The 21,710-nt window shown below is 42.7% G+C and overlaps 1 protein-coding gene across 1 annotated transcript in view; it reads right to left on the minus strand.

Annotated features, from left to right (window-relative positions):
• LOC116067553 (5-hydroxytryptamine receptor 1E) overlaps window positions 1–21,710 on the minus strand; it is a 44,997-nt gene that overhangs the window by 10,017 nt on the left and 13,270 nt on the right. The gene's annotated exons all lie outside the window — the stretch shown is intronic.

Here is a 21,710-nt window from a genome sequence, read left to right on the forward strand (position 1 = left end):
TTAGACAACTAGCTAATGGTACGCCAACGTTTGCTAACTAGCCTGCTAGGTAAATATTACGACTGTCTTTGGAGTTTCCTATATCTGCGTCAACGTTGTCAACATAAGACCTGTGGCGTTAGTGCTCCTTTTGTACCATAATTTTATTGAATGAAATATTAAGCTTCGCTCCTACGAGATGGGTGGGTTTTTGTTACATTACACACAAAGCTAACTGGCTATGCTAACGGAATTAGCTAACGTTGCGTAGCCAGCCAGCAACTTCGGCAGCAGAGTTTCGGCGAGATAACCACGACAGTATTGTCGCCCACAATCAACCTCTGCTGCTAAAAGCAGTCAACCTGCAGTGATGTTTGAAATGGAGACACACATATTGTGCCTTTTCCCAGAGATCCTGGCCATTATTTTCAGTTATCTGGACGTTAAAGACAAAGGAAGTGTAGCCCAAGTGTGCGTGGCCTGGAGAGACACGTCCTACCACAAGTCTGTGTGGAGGGGGGTGGAAGCCAAGCTACATCTGCAGCGAGCAAACCCGTCTCTGTTCCCCAGTCTGCAGACCGGGGGAATAAAAAAAGTTCAGATTCTCAGTTTAAGATGAAGTCTGAGCTACGTGATTCAAGGTATGCCGCACATCGAAAGCCTGAACTTGTATGGATGTTTCAACCTCACAGACAACGGACTCGAACATGCCTTAAAAAAAAGCTTTTGAAGGATACAACGGTATACAAATGCTTGTACTGTTGAGTATACTGTGAAAATGGTTCTTATGAATTTCTCAGTTAATCATAATCTGTAAAAAATTGATTTTGCTCCAGCTCCTTGAGTGCAATCTGTGTGTGTGTGTGTGTGTCTGTGTGTGTGTGTGTGTGTGTGTGTGTGTGTGACCCAACCTGCTCCTTCCTTAAACAACTTCCGTATGGATTTATTTTAAAATTCTGCACTTTGTTCTCAAATAAAAAGAACATAAATTACACTCTGTTCATTGTTGTTTAACCAAACTTTGTTTTCTGAAAATACATGTCTTTCCTATTAACCCACGTCCAAATAACAATATAATACAATATTTTTTTTCAGGGAAGGCATAAACCAACCATAGGGGTACACTCTGTAATAGTGGTCACTTCTTTTCTACACTACATCTGGAGTAAAGCTATATTGTCATTTAGTTGCTCAAATGCTCAGTACTAGTACCTAGCAGTGGTAATAGTAGTGGATTGGTGTTTGTGTTCTAACACTGCTATTATGAGGTATCACCATATGTCATTCTGTTTTCTTTAGATTAGATTATATGATATCAAGGGGAATGGCAATACTTACAAATCCTGGGTGTTGTGACACTGTTTTTGCTTTTAGATCAACAAATAATAACCCAAAATAATTGTCTGGATACTGTCATGCATAAGACTTTTTTTATAGCCTGCCTGTACGCAGTGTGCCGGTACTGCCTAGGGATAAGTATGTTGGAAACTTAATTTTATTCCTGTTTTTCATGCATTTTTTATTGTCTATGCAACACATCTCTAGTCGCCTATAACTGTTTAAGTTGGTTCATAGGACTCAGTGAAAAAAGAATGTAAGTAAACATAAACAATTAACATTCTTGTGCGTGCTGGCTTGAAGGGGACCATGATCCTGCCTGAAATGTGTGTATGCTATCTTCAGCACAAACGGATTCAGGCAGCATGCCTCAAATCCTGGACGCTGAGTAAGGCACGTCACATCTGCTGGTCACGGGGTGAGCTCCTCGACCAGCGACCAAAACGCACTCACTTCCCTACAGCACAAGCTCTCCACCACAGTTTCCATGGGACATCACCGTCCACACAAGCACCTGCCAAACACAGCGACACAGACTAGCGGCAGAAATGTGTTTACAACGTCGGGGGAAAGATTTAATTAGGGATTATCTTGGGGGGGGTTTGGGGGTTTCACAGGTGGGACTGGCAAATTAGCCCATAGCTAGCATGATGCCTTCTATTTTAGATTAGATTAGATTAGATTTAACTTTATTATCATTGTGCAGAGTACAAGTACAAAGACAACGAAATGCAGTTTGCGTCCAACCAGAAGTGCAAAAAGAGCAGAAAAGTGCAATGTGATATTCAAGTATCGACAGGACAAGAAATATAGTGCAGTGTAGACAGTAGTGTACAGTTGGTTTACAGAAGGTGGTTTAGAGTAATATAAATTAAATATAAATGTTAGCAGTTATCTTATAAGAGCGGAATAAATATGGCTATGTAATATGAACAATGTATGAACAACATGTACAGATATGTGCAGTGTAGCAGCAGTAACATTATAATAGTGGTAAAAAAAATTGTATAGATAAATGAAGTGTATTATTATAAAGAAAAAATATGGATATTCAGTATGAACCATATAGACAGATATGTACAGTATGTACAGTTATGTGCAGTGTGGTAACGGTACCATTGTAGTGCAGAAACTTATTTTCGTAACAACATGCTGTTGGATGCTGTCCTCCTCTCCTACTTCAATGCCTAACAAATCTATCTCTCTCTCTCCCTGACCCTGTCTTTCACTGGTTGAAGCCTGAAAATATTGTAAACAAATTAATAACAACTAATTACACTGGTCGGACTGTTCAGCTCTGTTTCAGACTGATACCTCTGGTTCAGTCCTTATCCTCAACATGTGCCATTTTCAGTTGTGCACCACCACACATTAGTCTGTGTGGGAAACAATGGAAGTTCACGAGGATCTGAGGAGACAGGTGGACCTTCTTGAGTCTCCTCAGAAAGAAGAGATGCTGGTGAGCTTTCTTGATCATATTTCTAGATTTAGATAAGTTTACCAGTACTTATCTGAACTAACGACATGATCACTAGATATAAAGAAAACATTGACTTTCACTCGGTGCTATTCACTGACAGTAAAAAAAAAAAAAAAAAAAGTGTCATTATTGTATGCACTGCTGTTCATAGATTAGCTCCAGCGCTCGTTGCTGCGTTGCTAAATGATAACAACTCACCAGGACACTTCACCAACTCTCCACTCATTCTCCTCGGACAATTCCTCATTCGCCCTCTCACATCTGACAAGTCAGAAATTATACGGCTGCGGGCCATCATACATGTTATTAGTGGTTCTTTCCACCGCTTCCTCATCCCAGTCAGTCGCCATAGTTCTAGTACTAGGCTGAGGCTAGTCTCCCCAACGTGACGTTATCACTGAAATGCATTAAAAAAAACGCTAATATCAAAAACGACAAAAACTGGCCTTTAACACTATTTGGAGACATTTTTAAAATGATATACATATCTTGAGTGCTTTATGTACACAATCGACAGTGGTGGTTAACCTGCAACATGGGCTTTAAGGAATGTCTGCCGATTATCTGCATTGCCGTATAAGCAAATAAACAGCACCAGTAACCAGAGGTCCACGTTTACCCGACGGAAAACTCTGCCAGATGACTTGCTTCAGAAGGGTCTAAAATCATCAACTTTTCCTCTTTATCGTATAGCATAGCGCCATTGCAACCATAGACAACACTGGGTTGGCTGTGTCGTCCTCCCCAGCTCCACCCTCTCGTCCAAAAATCAAGCTTCAAAATAGCAGTCCACAAACCAGTGGGTGACATCACTGATGCTACGTCAATTATTTTTTATAATTTATGAGTGATTGTTTTCCTGAAAACAATTGCGACCCTCAAGTAAAGCATGGTTGATATTAATAATGTGGGTGGACAACCCCTCCACTAGGCTAGGCCATAACCTCTCTTGTGTCATGACAGCCCAGTCTCATGGTTTGTGAAATGGTGACGTTATTTAATCTATTGATTCGTGTACGGGACACATTTTTCTGGTTTTTATCGTGTTGGTGAGCACGAATTTTAAACTAATGTATTTGAATGGGAAGCATATTACGTGATAACAGCACGATTATGGTAGCGAGTAGTATTGAAAAGCCGAAAATTTGCGTAAGGAGGTTGGTTGGGGTGGTGGATGGGTCAAACAACACAGGACTTTCACCCCGGAGACCGGGGATCGCGTCCCGCGTGTGGTAGTTCCTTTCCGCATTCTTGTTCTCCTAACCACAACCTTTCCCCGTCTTTCTTTTCCTAACCACAACCATCCCCTTGTTGTAGCGCGTCCCCCGTTGTTGTCGCCGTTGTTGTCGCTGGCGTGCAGCGTTTAATTTCCCCGTGTTTGCGTCCCCCAGAAATCGCGGATCGTGTCCCAGCGGCTGTGTGTCACCGTCTACCGCGTGTGGCATCCCCGTTTTTGCATCCCCCAGAGCAGGCCAGTGTCATGGCAGTTGTCGCCGGCGTGCAGCGTTTAATTTCCCCATTGTTGTGTCCCCCAGAGACCGCGGATCATGTTGTCACCATCTCCTCCAGAGCAGGCTGCAGCCCAGTCGCATGGCAGTTCGTGAAATGGTAACGTTCCAATTTCGTGGTGACCACCACGAAATAATGTAGAAAATCATTTCCCTGTACACGAATCAATAGATCAAAATAACGTGACCATTTCACGAACTGCCGTGAGACCGGGTTGATCATTAACACGACTATGCCCACGTGACAACCAGTGCTCCAGAAACCACACATCCTGAGGGTGGAGATATACAGTACAGTAGTGGGCCTATGTCTGTACATTCATCTCCCTCAGGAACTAGACAGAGACAAAAACTTTGAGACTGACAAAAGAATGTTTTAAAGTAATAATCTCGAAGATTTACAATGAAGAAATGTCTGCTAAATCACTATCTATCGCAGAATGAGGTAATGGTGATTGAGCCTATAGCCCACTGATGAAAGTATTGTAATATTTATATATTTGCAGAATTACGAACTGGGTGTCTGTGGCGACATTTTCTGCTCTCAGAGATGCAACATCCCACTCCAGCCCTTTCTCACTGAGATTCTGATCACTACCACCAGCAGCTGTTTGACAATTGGTCTTCTCTTCCTGCAGGATACCTTATAGATGTTTTAATGTAACAAAATGCTATTACATTTAAATGTATTTATTCATTTGACAGACGTAACGTACAAATGAGGTACAATCCAAGCCATAGGTGTTGCCAGAAGGGCGTTACAATAGCAAAGGCTAGAGATGACCAGTGCTGTTGACCAGAAGGAGTTGCGCGTGTCATGGTTGTGTATGTTCTGTTTCCTGTTTTATTTTGAAGTCTCTGTTTTTCTCCCTAGTTATGTCTCGTTTTACTTCCTGTCTTGTGTTTTCCCGCCTTGTGTGATTGTCTGTCTCACCCTGATTTGTTTCACCTTTTCCTGATCCCTAGTGTCACCTGTCCCTGGTTACCTCTTTACCCTGTGTATTTAGTCTGTGTGCTGTCTTTGTCTCGTGTCGGTTCATTGTTCTGTCTATGCTCTGTTTTTGTGCTTTATTGTCGTGCTTTCAGTCATCAGTCACAGTTGTGCCGGCTCCTTCCTTGCTTCCTGGCCTGCGTGCTTTTTGGGATTAGTTGTATAAGTTTTTGCTCTGCATTCCTCTGTCGTTTTTTGGTTGTTATTTTTGGTGAATAAATATCGAACTCTGCATTTGGGTCCAAGCCTCGTCAATGCCATGACAGATCGTGACAGCGCGGCATATTCAGTCAGATAAGACCTGATCTTTCTGATGTTATATAGTGCAATAGTATAGTCTTGTATGAAAATATATAAAGTCTTGTTTTCCCGGCTGCTGAGTGGAGTGACGGGGGTTAGCTCCGGAGACTCTAGCCCCGTCCTCCCTCTGTGCTTTCCGACAACGATCGCATAGCCGAAGCAGGAAAAGCTAACACTAAGCTACTGTAAGCTATTTATTGAGTTTCCCTTTAGCAAAATATTCAGAATGAATTGAATTCCCTCTGGTAAACAGCATGCAGTGTATGTTGTATATCTAGGGCTTTTTATTGTGAAAAGTAAGAACGGACAGATTGTCTCTGGTAAATGCTGTCTTTGTCAAGGTTGAAATGAATAATAAAGTTGGCATTCTATACAGTCTATGGTTCGGCCTCCGTGTTGTTGTATTATGATCCTCATAAATAAACGTGATTGGTTGATGTACCTAGTTTCGGAAAAAAATTCCGCCGCTTTATCGCTGTGTAATATTCGCGTTCTGTGTGAAACTACTCATGACAAAAACAACAGTTTGAAAAAATATATTGACGTGCGAATTAATCGCACGAAAATAACGTCACCAGTGTGTCAACACCTTAAGGGAGGCAGAGTTGGAAGACTTGGGAAAGCCTTACCCATCTCCCTTGCAGAGGTTACTGAGGTGCTGTAGCATTGAAAGAGGGATGATTGAGATTTGCCTCGGGATGCTGACAGCTCTGGATATGGTTGGGCTGTCTTGATTGACAAATGTTGTAATAAACACAGAACACTTGAATGTGAGTCAAATTGGAAGTTCATTCTGTCAGCGTCAGAAATGCATTTGAAGGCACGATCAATCTTCAAGGTAGCCTGACAAGCCAGACCCACATCAAGATGTTGGGTCTGGGAACTCAATTCAATCCGAGGGGCGGGATAAATGGTTGTCTTTCAAATTCCCTCTGCATGCAATAGGATAGCGCTACAACCAAGCAGAGCAACGCTAGTTGATAGATTAAACGTATCTGGTCGGCATTCTCTGAACACATCTTCCTTTTTTAAGAATGACTTAAGTGCCGTTCTTTGTTCTTTTCTCAAAGAAAAACTTAACTCCAAGTCTTCTGAAGTCAGGCTTCCAAAGCCGATTCGAAAGACCGCTGTTCGCCAGCAGCAGCAGCCATCATCTTTGTTTTCAAATAGCAGGGAATTCACGCGGAACCGTCGTAACTCTGCCGTCATTATGTTAAGCCCGCCCACCTACTCTATACACAATGTGATTGGCCCTGCTAGAGTTTGGCTTTTCCAGCTCGCAAGCCAACGGAGAGTTGCATTTTTCTGCCGATAGGGTGTGTCTAGTTTTCTAGGCTATCTTCGAGGGTTGCTGAGCCCAAAACATCCAACTCCCCTTTCATCTTCCAGCTTCTATTTCAGTCCACCACCACCATCAACAACAACACAGAAAGTTTACAACCAACCTCTGTTGCAAATTCTAGGCTTCCATTAAATCAAAATTTTGCATTTCTGTTAGTGAAATGCTATGTTATGTCTGAAAAAAAGATAATTTTAGTGTTTTCCTAGTCAACCAGTACTGTTGTTGACCGGTTTTACTCTTTAAGTAACCAGAAGCACAAAGTAGAATCAGAAACCTCATTTCAAATTGAGATTCAATAACTTTTACATGGTCATGATCCAAACGGGATCAAGATTATCAAAGTCTTTGTCGACTCCGTCTTTCCTCTAGTACATTTACAATGTTTTTCTACAGAGAGAAGTATAAGTATGACAGTTTTTCACTTTTGTATTTCCCCTGCCTGTTAGTTACATAAATAGCTGCTTGTCACTGCAATCAATCAACAAATGCATCACAGTAGACAAAGCACTAATCAGCACTGACATTTGATAAACCGTACCCTGAGGTTCCTTTATGTCAATTAAGACATATTTCATCAGTTTAACACAAATCTCCCTATCACAAGACATTACCTTATACATGTGCTTTATTTTTTACAAGAAATTAGAGTATTTAGAACATTTCAATAAGCAAAGTGTCTAGATAACCCCCAACATCTCTCTTCAATCTGACAACATTTCCATAGTTCTGCAAAAAAAAAGATGCTGCTAGAATAAAATGTAATCATCTCTTCAGGGAATGTAGCAGCAGATGTCTGTAATTCAGGCTCTGATAAGAAACTGGCTTTTACAACAATGGTAAATTCAGAGTGATGCTTCAAGGACTTAAGCTCTAAATCATTTGTAGAGCAGCTAGTCACGCCTGGGGAGCCTGCCAGTGAGGGCCATTACTCAGCTGTCATATCACCTGGAAAATGGATGGCCTTTTCAAAGTGGAGATTGGACAGATGATTTTGTGTCATCATACAACTGCCAACATTTTGGCACGTCTGCAATTTAAGCATTGGGGCACCCTGAATGCCCACATGCAGACAGTCGATCCTGACCTTTAAACGGGCAGACTCCATCTTTGAAACTCAGTAAATTATACAGCACTCTGTGGTGAAGTGACCATGCAAAACATATTAGCCTACTGAAACGGTGTTGTCACCTAATATGGCCAAATATCGAACAAACACCATGAAGAGTCTTGAAATCACAGGCAAAAGAAAGTGTATTGACAGACTGCATGGTATGCCTCGAATCGATTCGCTCTTTTTTGGTTTTCCATTAGCAAAAGCTGTGGATAGTATCTGGTACCTGGTATTTTTTGGTACCACCTTGGTGGAGGTTACAAGCGAGCTGAGCTAATGCTAGAAGGTAAAATTAGAACACTGCAGACTAGGGATTATAATAATTAACCGGTTAACCGACAATAATAATTTGGACTGATTAATACTATTAGTGAAACAGTTTAAAACAATATTTAAAAAAATAAGTTATTAAAAATTTTTTTGCGTAATAACAGAAAATAGGCTATACAGTCTATAGTATACAATTATGACCGTTATGAGTGCACCATCCGGGTGCTCGTAGTGCACTGCATTTGACCACACTTGACAATGTGAACGCACTATGTACTCAAAATAACTAGTGTAAGTACAGAAGTGTGAAATTGGAGACACACCAAGTCAGTACGTAGTGTACACAGTGTACTGCCTGTTAAAAACAAATGTGACCAAATAATTGTAGACGATTTCTTCATTGATCACAACTTGAGTACACATAGGATATATATTATCTAGATGTTAGATTCAGTAAATGTTGGGTAATGTCTTTTACGCTTCAGTAGCATATTACTTTCAGCACTTCTAACAGTGATATGAAACCTGTATCTTCCATTGTTTGTTTCTGGATTCACTGGTAGTTAAAACAACTAAACTGAAAAGATATCATTATGTTGTTTATTGGTGATGAAACCATATGTTCTCATGACATTTCATAAAAAACTTATATTTTGAATCAATTGTTGTGTGGTGAGAGATGTTTACCATCCAAATGAATGCACAATGGCAAGTTTGGAATGAAAGACTGGCCAAGCTTATTTATTTAAAAATATTTCAAAAAATAATCCATTTTTGAACACAAAACCTTTAATGATTTAATATCTTTTGAAATACATAAACAATCCAGACTGAAAATAGTATAATTCTTTACACTATGTACAAATTACCTGCTGTAGTATAAAAGTAACATGATCTGTTTTGTTTGAATACTGTAGAACCCTATTTATCATATATATATATATATATATATATATATATATATATATATATATGTTTTCATATGGTGAACGTCTAAACTTTTCATATGGTGAACTTCTAAATTTGGCTCTCTGGTTCATCTTATTGTTATCTTTATGAGGACCCTGGTGAGAGCGCCAGGCAGAGGGTAATGTCACACACTCATTCAATTTATCAGTCTGACATTGACTGACAGATGTAATTCACACTATGATGGAGGGATCAACACATGGATCCCTCTTAGCACAGACAGCTGCCAATGCCACAAGAAATCCACCTTTTTTATGATGTATGAACTGCAAGAGACCCTTCATAAACCATTTCAATCAGGAGAGACTTTGTTTGCAGATATGCAAAAAAGATTTATTGTACAACTGCATAATAAAATGTACAGAGTCTTTGGAGATTAGACTCCATCGTATTAATAATATTTTAAAGGGGTAGAGAACAGGACATAAGCCCCGATGGAGTCTAGACACTGGTGGCGGCGGAAAAGGAGTCCGGAGACCAGACCGAAGAGGCAACGGAATGGTCAGCCGGAAGAAAAACGATGACCGGAGGCGGCAGGGGAGGTGGAGGGTTGAGCACTTTGCCTGAAACGACAGCTGACAGCACAGGGAGAGAGCAGATTTAAAGCAGAATTGTAATGCTGTGATTGGTCCTTGAATTTCATGGCCAAGTCTGATTAGTTTAACTAAAAAGTAGCGCCTCTAAACAGCTGATTTGATTTAAGAAGAAAGAGTACGCCTTTGACGTCTTCCTGAAAGAATTTTAGCTGAGCTTCATTTTTTTGTATTTGTTGACCCAACTCGATGGCCCTCTTGTTTTAAAAATCTAAAGGAATGGCAATTCAGTGTGCTTTCAACCCTTTGTTGAACAGAGTGCCATCTATCTGGCTCAGAAAATAAAGAAAATGCTTCAAGAGGCTTCATTTGGGTCTTTTTTTTCTTTAAACCAAGATGTGGGTCAACAAATACAACTACTGGTTCATGAAGTTTGATTTGGACATCACTAAATTGTTAAGCACTCATCAATGTGTTTTTTCTTACTGCCGGTAAGGTATTGTGACATGCTTTCATTTGGATTTTGTTGTTGTCTCACCTCATGTGGTGTAACAGGAATCTGATCTTTACCTCATGTGGTGTAACAGGAATATGATCTTTACCTCATGTGGTGTAAAAGGGATATGACCTTTTCAAATTTAAGTTGTGTTTAGCTGCATTTCTGTTTTAAACAATGCACCTCACATAAACATGACACATCGACACCATCATGAACAGCAGTACAAATGAACATATTTACTGAGCGAGAGACAGCATGTGTAACACAGAAGTGAAAGGAACCTATCTCTCCTTCCTGCTGTCCTTGACTGTTGCTCTGAAAAATGAGTTGGCATTAGGACAAGCCCCACACAGGCTGCAGCATATATCATGTGGAGAATCAACAGCACTGCTTCACTGATTTTCTACTGCAGTGTGTCCTGAGTGACGCCAAGATCGAAAAGTGGTTGATGGTATGCCACTAGTGTTACAGCAGCATAAGCCGATTCCTGAGGGGTATGCCGCTCACTACAGCAGCATATAGCGGTCATTGGAGTGATATGCTGCTTCTGTTGCACCGACACATAGTGACAAACAGTAAAGTAATTTCATATATATCTTTGCTGATGTACCCAAAGTTAACCTCGGGGCGCCTGGGTAGTGCACCTGGTTGAACATGCGCCCCATGTACAAAGGATCAGTCCTTGCTGCTGGGTCGCAGGTTTGATTCCAACCTGCGGCCCTTTGCTGCATGTCATTCCCCCTCTCTCTCCCCATTTCCTATCTACAGCTGTCCTGTCTAATAAAGGCCTAAAATGGCCACACACAAAAAAAATTACAGCTAACCTGAGCTAACATAACTATGGCTATTGCTCTCCTTGCCACAGTAGCCAGTCTGACTAATCAATAACAGAAGTATAGAGCCAACTAACGTTAACCAAATATTCATTGCCAATGTACCCTAAATTAATATTAGAGCTGCCTTAACTAACATTCCAAGATTTAGAGATTGAGAGCCAACAACTTCCAACAACTAGAGCAAACTAAAACCATACTTTACACTAAAACATTATTTTTTTGTCATGTTTAATAGTAGAATGCGACACACATTCCATCATATAAAACTCAAAATCACAGAACATTACCAGGCATACGTATGATTTTGTGTATTTATTATTAACCATAAATAGGCTATGTAAGCCACTACATGTCATGGGCTGCGTTGAAAGTAGACGAATCTTGGACCCAAATGCAGTTAAAGAGGTTTATTGTGGAACAAAAACACTTACTAGGAGTACGACCCACGAGGCGAGGCAAGGCAATTCACGACAGGATACACCAAACAAAAAGCACGCAACACAAAACAATGATCCGACAAAAGGCAAGGGGAAGACAAAGACTAAATACACAGGGTAACGAGGAAACAAGAGGCAGGTGACACAAGGGCTGGGAAACAGGTGGAAAACATCAGGTAATCACAAGAGCGGGAAAACATATAGTAAAACAAGACAAGACAAGACAGAGAACAGATTATAAAAATAAAACAGGAAACTAAGCAAAATACAGAACAGAAACAGACTACCAAAATAAGATACAACACCAACCCATGACAGGACCCCCCCCCAAGGGACAGATCCCAGATGTCCAAAAAACAAAAAACAGGCAGAAACAACCCAGGGAGGGCAGAGGGGGCCCGGAGGAGGGACGACTCCAGAAACAAAATAAGTCAACCCCGGAGGGGAGAAAGAGAGTCCGGGGGAGACAGAAAGCGACTGGGGACCAGGGAACAGAGAGTGGGGCCACTCTGGGGAACACAGAGAGAGGCCACTCGGGACTGAGAGAGAGCTCTGCAACAGGGGGCAGAGAGGCCTCGGCAACAGGGGGCAGAGAGGCCTCGGCAACAGGGGACTGAGAGCCGAAACCTTCAGGCGGCCTGCGACGAAGGCAGAACCCTTCTGGCCACCGGCGACGAAGGCAGAAGCCCTCTGGCGGCCGGCGACGAAGGCAGAACCCTTCTGGCCACCGGCGACGAAGGCAGAATCTCTCTGGTGGCCGTACTGGACGTCGAGGGCACTCAGGCGACCAGGCAGGACGTCGAGGGCAGCGCCCCTCCGGGGGCCGAGCAGGTTGGCCAAGGCGGAGCCCCTTGGGAGGCTGCGCAGGTGAAGGGGCAGCTGGGCTGGAGTCAGGTGGCCAGGCAACCGGGGCAGAGGTTGACTGGGGTGCCAACAGGACATGGGGGCCAGGAGTGGGCCTGACGCCGACAGGACACGGGGGGCAGGAGTCGGCCTGACCGCCGACAGGACACGAGGGGCAGGAGTCGGCCTGACCGAGAACGAGGGCAAAGTCACTGGGGTGGTCTCAAGGGCGGTCCCACGGACAGTCTCAGGAGCGCCCGGGACCGGCAAAGTCACTGGGGAGGTCTCTGGAGCTCCAGAGACCGGCAAGGCCTCAGGCTTGCCCGTAGGTGAACACTCTGGGAGAGCTGTCAACGTGGACTCTGGGAGGTCTGTCGACGTAGACTCTGGGAGGTCTGTCGACGTAGACTCTGGGAGAGTGGTCATCGAAGACTCTGGACGACTGGAAGACTCCAGCAGAGCGGTCAACGGAGACTCTGGGCGGCTGCACGTCAGTGGCGGTTCTGGGCGGCTGCACGTCAGCGGCGGTTCTGGAAGGCTGCACGTCAGCGGTGGTTCTGGAAGGCTGCACGTCAGCGGAGATTCTGGGAGGCTGCACGTCAGCGGAGATTCTGGGAGGCTGCACGTCAGCGGAGATTCTGGGAGGCTGCACGTCAGCGGCGGTTCTGGAAGGCTGCACGTCAGCGGAGATTCTGGGAAGCTGCTAGCCAGCCAGGGATCTGTGAGGCTGCTAGCCAGCCGGGAATCAGGGATGCTGCGAACCAGCTGGGGATCTAAGAGGCTGCTAGCCCGCCGGGGTTCAGAGAAGCTGCTAGCCAGCTGAAGCTCAGGGCGGCTGCTAGCCAGCCGGGATTCTGGGATCAAGGACAACCTGGGGACACGAGGGAACTCAGGAACACTAGGAAGCTTGGGGAAGCTAGGAAGCTCGGGAAGCTGGGCAGTGCTGGGAAACTGGGCAGCTTGGGGACACTAGGAAGGCTGCTAGCAAGCCTGGGATCTGGGAGAGTGCTAACTAGCCTGGACTCAGGAGGGCTGCTAGCTAGCTTGGGCTCAAGGGGGCTGCTAGCCAGCCGGGGCTCAAGAAGGCTGCTAGCTAGCCTGGATTCAGAAGAGCTGCTAACTAGCCTGGGCTCAGGAAGGTTGCTAGCTAGCTTGAATTCAGGAGGGCTGCTAGCCAGCCGGGGCTCAAGAAGGCTGCATGCGCACGTGGCGACCAGCAGAAGGAAAAACTCGGCGTCCTATGTGTGTTATTTTTAATAGTTTCCTTCCATGTTTTATGTTTAATTTGTTTGTGTTCTCATGACTAAGTGTGCTTAACACAAACTATCCGTTGGACTAATGGAGCTGATAATTTTAATCGCGTGTTGGATATTCTTGGACTTGAATCTCGTTTGTCATGGAATTATGGCTCCGGCCTCACGGATTCATTATACCAGGGATCAACTACTGGCTTGGAACACGCCGAGTCTACTCATTGGTCAGTACCCGCTTTCTCAGCTTCCAGGCGGCATACTTCGGAGGGAGAATTGTAATTCTACATCGGGAGACAATGCAGGGAAAGTCAAGAAAAGGAAGCGAGGAAAAAAGGGAGGTGTTCGTCACGACTACGGCGCAAACAGCTTACCCGTATTTCCCTGCCGTCAATGATCCTGGGTAACGTACAGTCATTACGGAATAAACTTGACGAGTTGCAAGGAAATGTTCGTTTTCTTCAGGATTATAGAAACAGCTGTGTTATGGCATTCACAGAATCCTGGCTAACTGAGCAGGATTTGGATAATGGCTTGTGTATTGATGGTTTTGGCACTCCATTTCGCACGGACAGGAGTGCAGAAATCACAGGTAAATCCCGCGGTGGGGGTGTGTGCCTTTATGTCAACAAGCGTTATTGTACTGCGGTGACTATTCGGGAGAACATTTGTACACCCGATATTGAGTTATTGTCGGTATCCCTTCGTCCATTTTACCTGCCACGGGAATTTCCACAAATTTTTATAACTGTTGTGTACATTCACCCAAAAGCGTCATTGCATCGAACATTGTATCTGATGTTGTTCAAGGACTTCAAAATATTTCACCAGAGGTGCCGAATTTTATTTTGGGAGATTTTAATCATGTGTCACTTAAAAAGACTCTGCCAAATTTCTACCAATACATTACATGCCCAACAAGACAATACAAGACACTTGATCTCTGTTATGGGAACATAAAGGGGGCATATAAGTCCGTACCACTGTCAGCACTGGGATCTGCCGATCATAATTGTGTGCAGCTCCTTCCTATTTATAGACCCTTATTTAAGAGAGAAAAACCTCAGACAAGAGAAGTCAAAATGTGGTCAGAAGATTCAACCGCCCGTTTGCAAGGGTGCTTTGACTGTACGGACTGGGAGGTCTTCAAAGACTCTTGTGAACATATTGATGAACTGACGGATGTTGTATGTTCATACATAACTTTTTGTGAGGATATGATTGTGCCTACACGTAAAATTAAGGTTTTCCCTAATACTAAACCATGGATGTCAAAATCAGTTAAAACAAGTTTGCTGAACAAGAAGCTAGCCTACAAGCAGGGGGATAACTTGGAAAGGGTAACAGCAAGGAAGGAGGTTAGAACGGAGATCTTCAAAGCTAAACAAGCATATAAAGTTAAGTTAGAAAAAAACTTGCCAGAAAATAATTTAGGCTCAGCTTGGTCTGGTATGAAGAAAATTGTGGGAATACAGGATAATGTAAACAAGAGCACTGTGTGTATTGATGGTTTTAGATCAAATGATGACCTTTCAAATGCTCTTAATATGTTTTATGCAAGATTTGAAAGTTTTGATTTTAAAGACGAAGTAGAAGAACTACGATGCCTGTGTAAGGATGATTCCCACATAGTCTTAGAACAGGCAGCAGTGGAGAAGATTTTTCTCTCCACTAAGGTGAATAAGAGTCCAAGTCCAGACTACATATGTGGGAGAATATTAAAGCACTGTGCAAAGCAATTAACTTCTATATTCTGTGATATTTTTAATTGGTCACTACGGGCACAAAAGGTACCTAGCCTGTGGAAAAAGTCTTTTATTACTCCAGTTCCTAAATGCAATAAGCCTAAAGTGTTAAATGATCTGAGACCGGTTGCCCTCACCTCTTTGGTAATGAAATCATTTGAGAAATTGGTGAAGTCTGAGTTATTGAGTAAGACTGGACATGCCCTCGATCCTATGCAATTCGCATATAGAGCGAACAGAAGTGTCGAGGATGCTTCACTTATGTTGTTAAACTTACTGACTAAGCATCTAGAAGGGAAAATACCCATGCAAGACTGTTGTTCATTGACTTCTCTTCTGCTTTTAACACTATACAACCCCACATTTTAGCCAGAAGATTGTTAGAGTATCATAAGTTGAACCACAATTTAGTGGGATGGTTATTGGATTTTTTAACTAATAGAATGCAGAGGGTAAAAGTCAATGGTAGCTTTTCAGATGTATTATTTTTATCCACAGGATCACCACAAGGCTGTGTTCTTTCGCCCTTACTATACATTTTGTATACTAACGTGTCAAAGTGTATACGAAAATAGGATACTAATTAAGTTTGCTGATAATACAGTGATAGTGAGTCTGCTACAAGGGGATGAGTCTGGCCATGGTCCAGTTGTGGAGGACTTTGTGACCTGGTGCGATGATTCCTATCTAAAGTTAAACACTACCAAAACGAAAGATATAACTGATTTTAGAACACGCGCTGTTGATCACGTCACCACGATTATTAAAGGACAGGCTGTGGATCAGGTGGAGAGTTATAAATATCTTGGTACAGTGATAGATTCAAAACTGTCATTTGAGTTGAATTGTGATATGGTCTGTAAAAAGGGTCATCAACGTTTGAGTTGCCTTAGGAAACTTGCCAAATTTCACATTGACAGACGTATGTTGACTTTGTTTTATCTCGCTTTTATTGAATCTTTTATGTCATTTTCCATAGTGGTGTGGTATGTAAGCCTGTCAGTGAAGAACAGAAACTCCTTAAACCAAATTGTAAGATGGGCAAGTAAGATAATAGGATTAAATCAAAGGAACTTAGGAAATATTTACACAAATCAGCTGTACCGGAAAGCAAGTGCTGTCTTGAGTGATCGGTCGCATCCCTTAAGGAATGATTTTAAGTTACTTCCGTCTGGTTGCCGGTATGCGGCTTTGAGATGGAAAACAAGACGCTATAAGAATACTTTTGTTCCAGCTGCAATTGAATTCCTAAATAATAAGAGAGAAGTTTTAGTACTTGACAGTTAATATGGATAGAGGATATGTATGTGTTATGGCGCAGTCTGTCATGATGTCTATTTGTTTACTTGTAAATTTGTACGTGATTAGTTGTATGTTTTTATGTCTTTTATGTGGATGACCGAATTATTCTTTTTATCTGCAAAACAATTTTACCTGCGGGTATGAAATAAAATTACCTTGACCTTGAGCTAGCCTGGATTCAGAAGAGCTGCTAACTAGCCTGGACTCAGGGAGGTTGCTAGCTAGCTTGAATTCAGGAGGGCTGCTAGCTAGCTTGGGCTCAAGGGGGCTGCTAGCCAGCCTGGATTCAGAAGAGCTGCTAACTAGCCTGGGCTCAGGAAGGCTACTAGCTAGCCGGGGCTCAGAGAGGCTGCTAGCTAGCCTTGTTTCAGGGGGGTTGCTAGCTAGCCTGAATTTAGGGGGCCTGCTAGCTAGCCTGGGCTCAGGAAGGCTACTAGCTAGCCGGGACTCAAGAAAGTTGCTAGCTAGCCTGGATTCAGGGGGTTTGCTAGCTAGCCTGGATTTAGGAAGGTTGCTAGCTAGCCGGGGCTCAGGGAGGTTGCTAGCTAGCTTGAATTCAGGAGAGCTGCACGTCAGCCCGGAGTCAGGAGAGCTGCACGTCAGCCTGGAGTCAGGAGAGCTGCACGTCAGCCCGGAGTCAGGAGAGCTGCACGTCAGCCCGGAGTCAGGAGAGCTGCACGCCAGCTCAGGAGAGCTGCACGTCCGCGCGGGATCAGGAGAGCTCACGTCAACCCAGGGTCAGGAGAGCTGCACGCCAGCCCGGGAACAGAAGGGTTGCACGTCAGCTCGGGAACAGAAGGGTTGCATGTCAGCTCAGGCTCAGGTACACAGGTTAGCTCAGGCTCAGGTACACAGGTCGGCTGAGGCTCAGGACAAAAAACCGGCATGGAGACGGGGAGGCGAAACTCCTGTGCTGTGGCCTGCCAACGCACCTCCATAAGGTGCCTAGTGAAGGCGGGGTCCTCCTCATGCAGGGAGCGGAAAAACTCAATCAACAGTTCTCCCTCCGAGTCCAGTGGGTGAAAAACTGGCTTGAACTCCATAGCTGCTGGGTCCATATCTGGTCGGATCATTCTGTCATGGGCTGCGTCGAAAGTAGACGTATCTTGGACCCAAATGCAGTTAAAGAGGTTTATTGTGGAACAAAAACACTTACTAGGAGTACGACCCACGAGGCAAGGCAATTCACGACAGGATACACCAAACAAAAAGCACGCAACACAAAACAATGATCCGACAAAAGGCAAGGGGAAGACAAAGACTAAATACACAGGGTGACGAGGAAACAAGAGGCAGGTGACACAAGGGATGGGAAACAGGTGGAAAACATCAGGTAATCAAACAAGAGCGGGAAAACATATAGTAAAACAAGACAAGACAGAGAACAGATTATCAAAATAAAACAGGAAACTAAGCAAAATACAGAACAGAAACAGACTACCAAAATAAGATACAACACCAACCCATGACACTACAGTGGCTAGACTAACAGCTCCATGTTAGTTCAGGCTAGTTCTAATTAAAGCTATAGTGCGTAGTTTCTGTCGCCCCCATGAGGAATTCTAAGTAATGACAACAAAACCGTCTGTGCCCCCACCCCTCCTCCACACAGTTGCTGGTAGCGAAGGAGGACACGGAGGATTAAAAAAACATGATGGACTCTTCAGAAGAGGTAATTATCTTCACTCGAGCTTCTGCGTGAGAAAGTCACCGGACGACACAATCTTCTGAACATAGCCATACTGAGAAATACAGAGAGAGTTGTGTGGAGCTGATAGTCTTAAAGTGCCTATATTATGAAATAAATAACTTTTTCTGGGATTTGGGATTTTATGTTGTGTCTCTGGTGCTTCCACACGCATACAAACTTGGAAAAAAAAAACATTGATTCTGTTTTGAGTGAGATAAGGGTTTCTGAATGTATCCTGCCTTCAGTCTCCAGGTGAGCTGGTCAGAATCGGCAGGGCCGTCTACGTCATCGGCCGAAACATTTGGTGTGTGCTAACCACTTTAGCTAATACCACATCAGCTAGCTGTTTCTCCAACTTTTTGAAAATTAAACCATGTAAACCTATTCTGGTACAACCTCAAAATACAATTATGAACCTGAAAATGAGCATAATATGGGCGCTTTAAATAGCTTTGTAGCAACTCATTTGGCAATGGCTTGAATGTAACGGACGTTTATTAATATCAAAAAGTTACGCACTAAAGCTTTAACTTTGCGTACAACGGCAAGGATATATAAAAGTACTTTACCGTCACTGACAGATGTCTACTACTCCATCTGCCCTTAGGAAACGGCATGCCACTAGTGGTACAGCGGCATAAGCTGTACCACTAGTGGCATGCCATCAGCCAGTTTCAAATCTCGGCACTACTATGGTTTTCTGTGCTGCACTGTACTAATGCACATCCTTGTGACTACTTTCACCCAACTCTTGGAAAAAAGTTAACAAGCCTACTTGTGTTTTATGATGACATTTCTCCTACACTAGTGGTAGTGTTTAAGATATAACTGCTGACTCTCCTCTAAATCACTGCAAGGTATTCTGGGCCCACAAGCATAATGCACATAAAGCCATAGGACCACGTCAAGTCATATTCACCCTCATCATGTGAGGCCCACTAGGAATATTACATTCTCAACACTAACAGTGAATACAATAGTATACAATTAGACATGATGTGTTATCTCTGAAGGGGCTCAAAGCAATCAGCATCTGTTATTAATTTTGACTTAACCACATTAACCTAATCAACAGTTCTCAGCAAAATCTCCTCAGAGACTCAAGAATAAAAAGCATTTATTTTTCAATTTACTCTTTCTCCCTCTGTAACATCTAGTAATTTTCAGTGTCCCGCGTGATGCGGCATGATGCTTTCACATGCTCCACACTGATGGCAGGTCCGAAGAGAGAAATGGAATGATGTCTTCTGATACGGTAACTATAAAACTTTGTAGCGTATTTACTAAATCTAAAAGTGAATGTTAAAAAAAAGCAACATTTATGTAACGTTTGTTATTCGCGTCATCTAACTTTAAGACTTACTTATTCCCTGGACTCCATCCAGATTGTTTAGAATTGGTCTGAAAAGCTGAAACTAATTGTTGGAAATGTAAGACAGAGGACGGCCAATTACTTCACGTCCTATGGTCCTGTGATAAGGTCCAGGAATTTTGGAGTGGGATACATGATAGCCTACGTCAGATTGCAGGAACCTTTGCTGGGGAGAGACGTGTATGATGGGCTTATGGCTCCTCCTTGATACATATGTTTATGCTTTATTGTCTATTTTGTTACTATTTTGTTGAATGGTCTTGAATATTGCCGCAGCAGTCAGGGCGCTGCCAGTGGGGTTAGCAGCGCCGTTACCCTGCAGAGATCTTCAGGCTCACCCACTCCCACTCCCCAAGTTCGCGGCGGGGCTTCAGGCTGGCTCATGCCGCTACCTTTAGTAGAAGGCAGCACCACCAACAACCCCCTTATTTTATCAATAAAGGGTATTGAATTTTGGGCGAGAAAGTCCCCACAGACACTCAGACCGTATTAATTGGCAAAGCAGCAAATACAAGCGTCATATGCTCAATCACCATTGTTTTAACTCACTCTTTGATAGACAGCAACTTAACAGACAATTAACTAGATGAAAATCTTACAGACTACAACTTTAAGTGTCAATAACTCGAAACACTGACTCAGTAAATCGTGACACAAAATAAATTCAACAATGGAGCAAATATATATTTTCATCTGTGAACTGTGCCTTTAATTCCTGGACTTACAGTAATCAGCCTTGTCAATATTGTAATGAGATTTACTGTGGTACAGGAAACATGACACAAAACAGTGGCCCTGCTGTTCCATTCACATTGTTGTTTTGTTAACCAGTGAACATCTCTTTATCATGGTTCAATAACTGCTATTTTTGACTTTCTACACAATTAAATCAGCAAAGGAAACAGTACGTTCAGTAAGCAGAGTGACTCATGGTAAGTAAGCAGGAATCAAGTTACGTTGCATTGCTGTTGTGGAGGATGACATGCAACATGCAAGGCCATCACCTATGGAATGGCATTTTATTTAATATTAAATAAATAAATACGCCTATGAAATCATCCTGAAATAAATAAAAAATAAGTAAATATATAAATAAATGTTAATATATAAATTAGTCAATATCGTTTAATACATAAATAGGTTAGGGACTTTTATTTTCAGTTTTTTTAAGTTCACATCTATTCATTTCCCTCTCTATTTATTTCCACTTTTATTAAAATAAGTTAAAATAAAAGTCCCTTGAAATAAATGCAATAAATGTCCCCTGAAATCATTTTTTTTTTAAACCTATGCAAATAATCGAATTGTCATCGCAATTTTGGCTCCTAAAGATCACAAAAACAATGTAATTGATACAAACTATTATTTTGCACAAAACATTTTGCAAGTAAACAGATTTTTTCAATAGTCAGCAAGGGCCTGTTTGTGGTATTTGGTGGCATTTAAAAATCAGCATGATGGCAGAGGGAGAGAAGCAGTGTATGGAGAGCAAGAAGGGGAGAGCAAATTCCATTGTCTGGGAACAGTGTGGATTTAAGGAATCCGACGTGGAGCAGAAACACATCATCTGCAAGATTTGCTACACGGTGGTGTCTGTACCACTTGGTAACACCACAAATCTCTTTAACCTGAAACATAAGCACAAAGTCATGTATGACCAACTATAGTTAATAGAAGAAACAGAAAGAGAAGACAACATCAACATCTTCTGCAACGCAGTGTTCTATTGAAGATGCACTTTATAGTTCAACTCAATCTGTCCAGCTCGGAGAGGCACAAAATTTAACAGATGCCGTTGCATTCTTTTTAGCCAAAGACATGCTGCATTAGCACAGTTGAGAATAGGGCTGAACGATTTTTGAAAATAATTGAATTGTGATTTTTTTCAAAAATATTGCGATTGCGATTTAATATG

The sequence above is a fragment of the Sander lucioperca genome, chromosome 19 (assembly GCF_008315115.2).
Source record: "Sander lucioperca isolate FBNREF2018 chromosome 19, SLUC_FBN_1.2, whole genome shotgun sequence".
NCBI classification, from domain to species: domain Eukaryota; kingdom Metazoa; phylum Chordata; class Actinopteri; order Perciformes; family Percidae; genus Sander; species Sander lucioperca.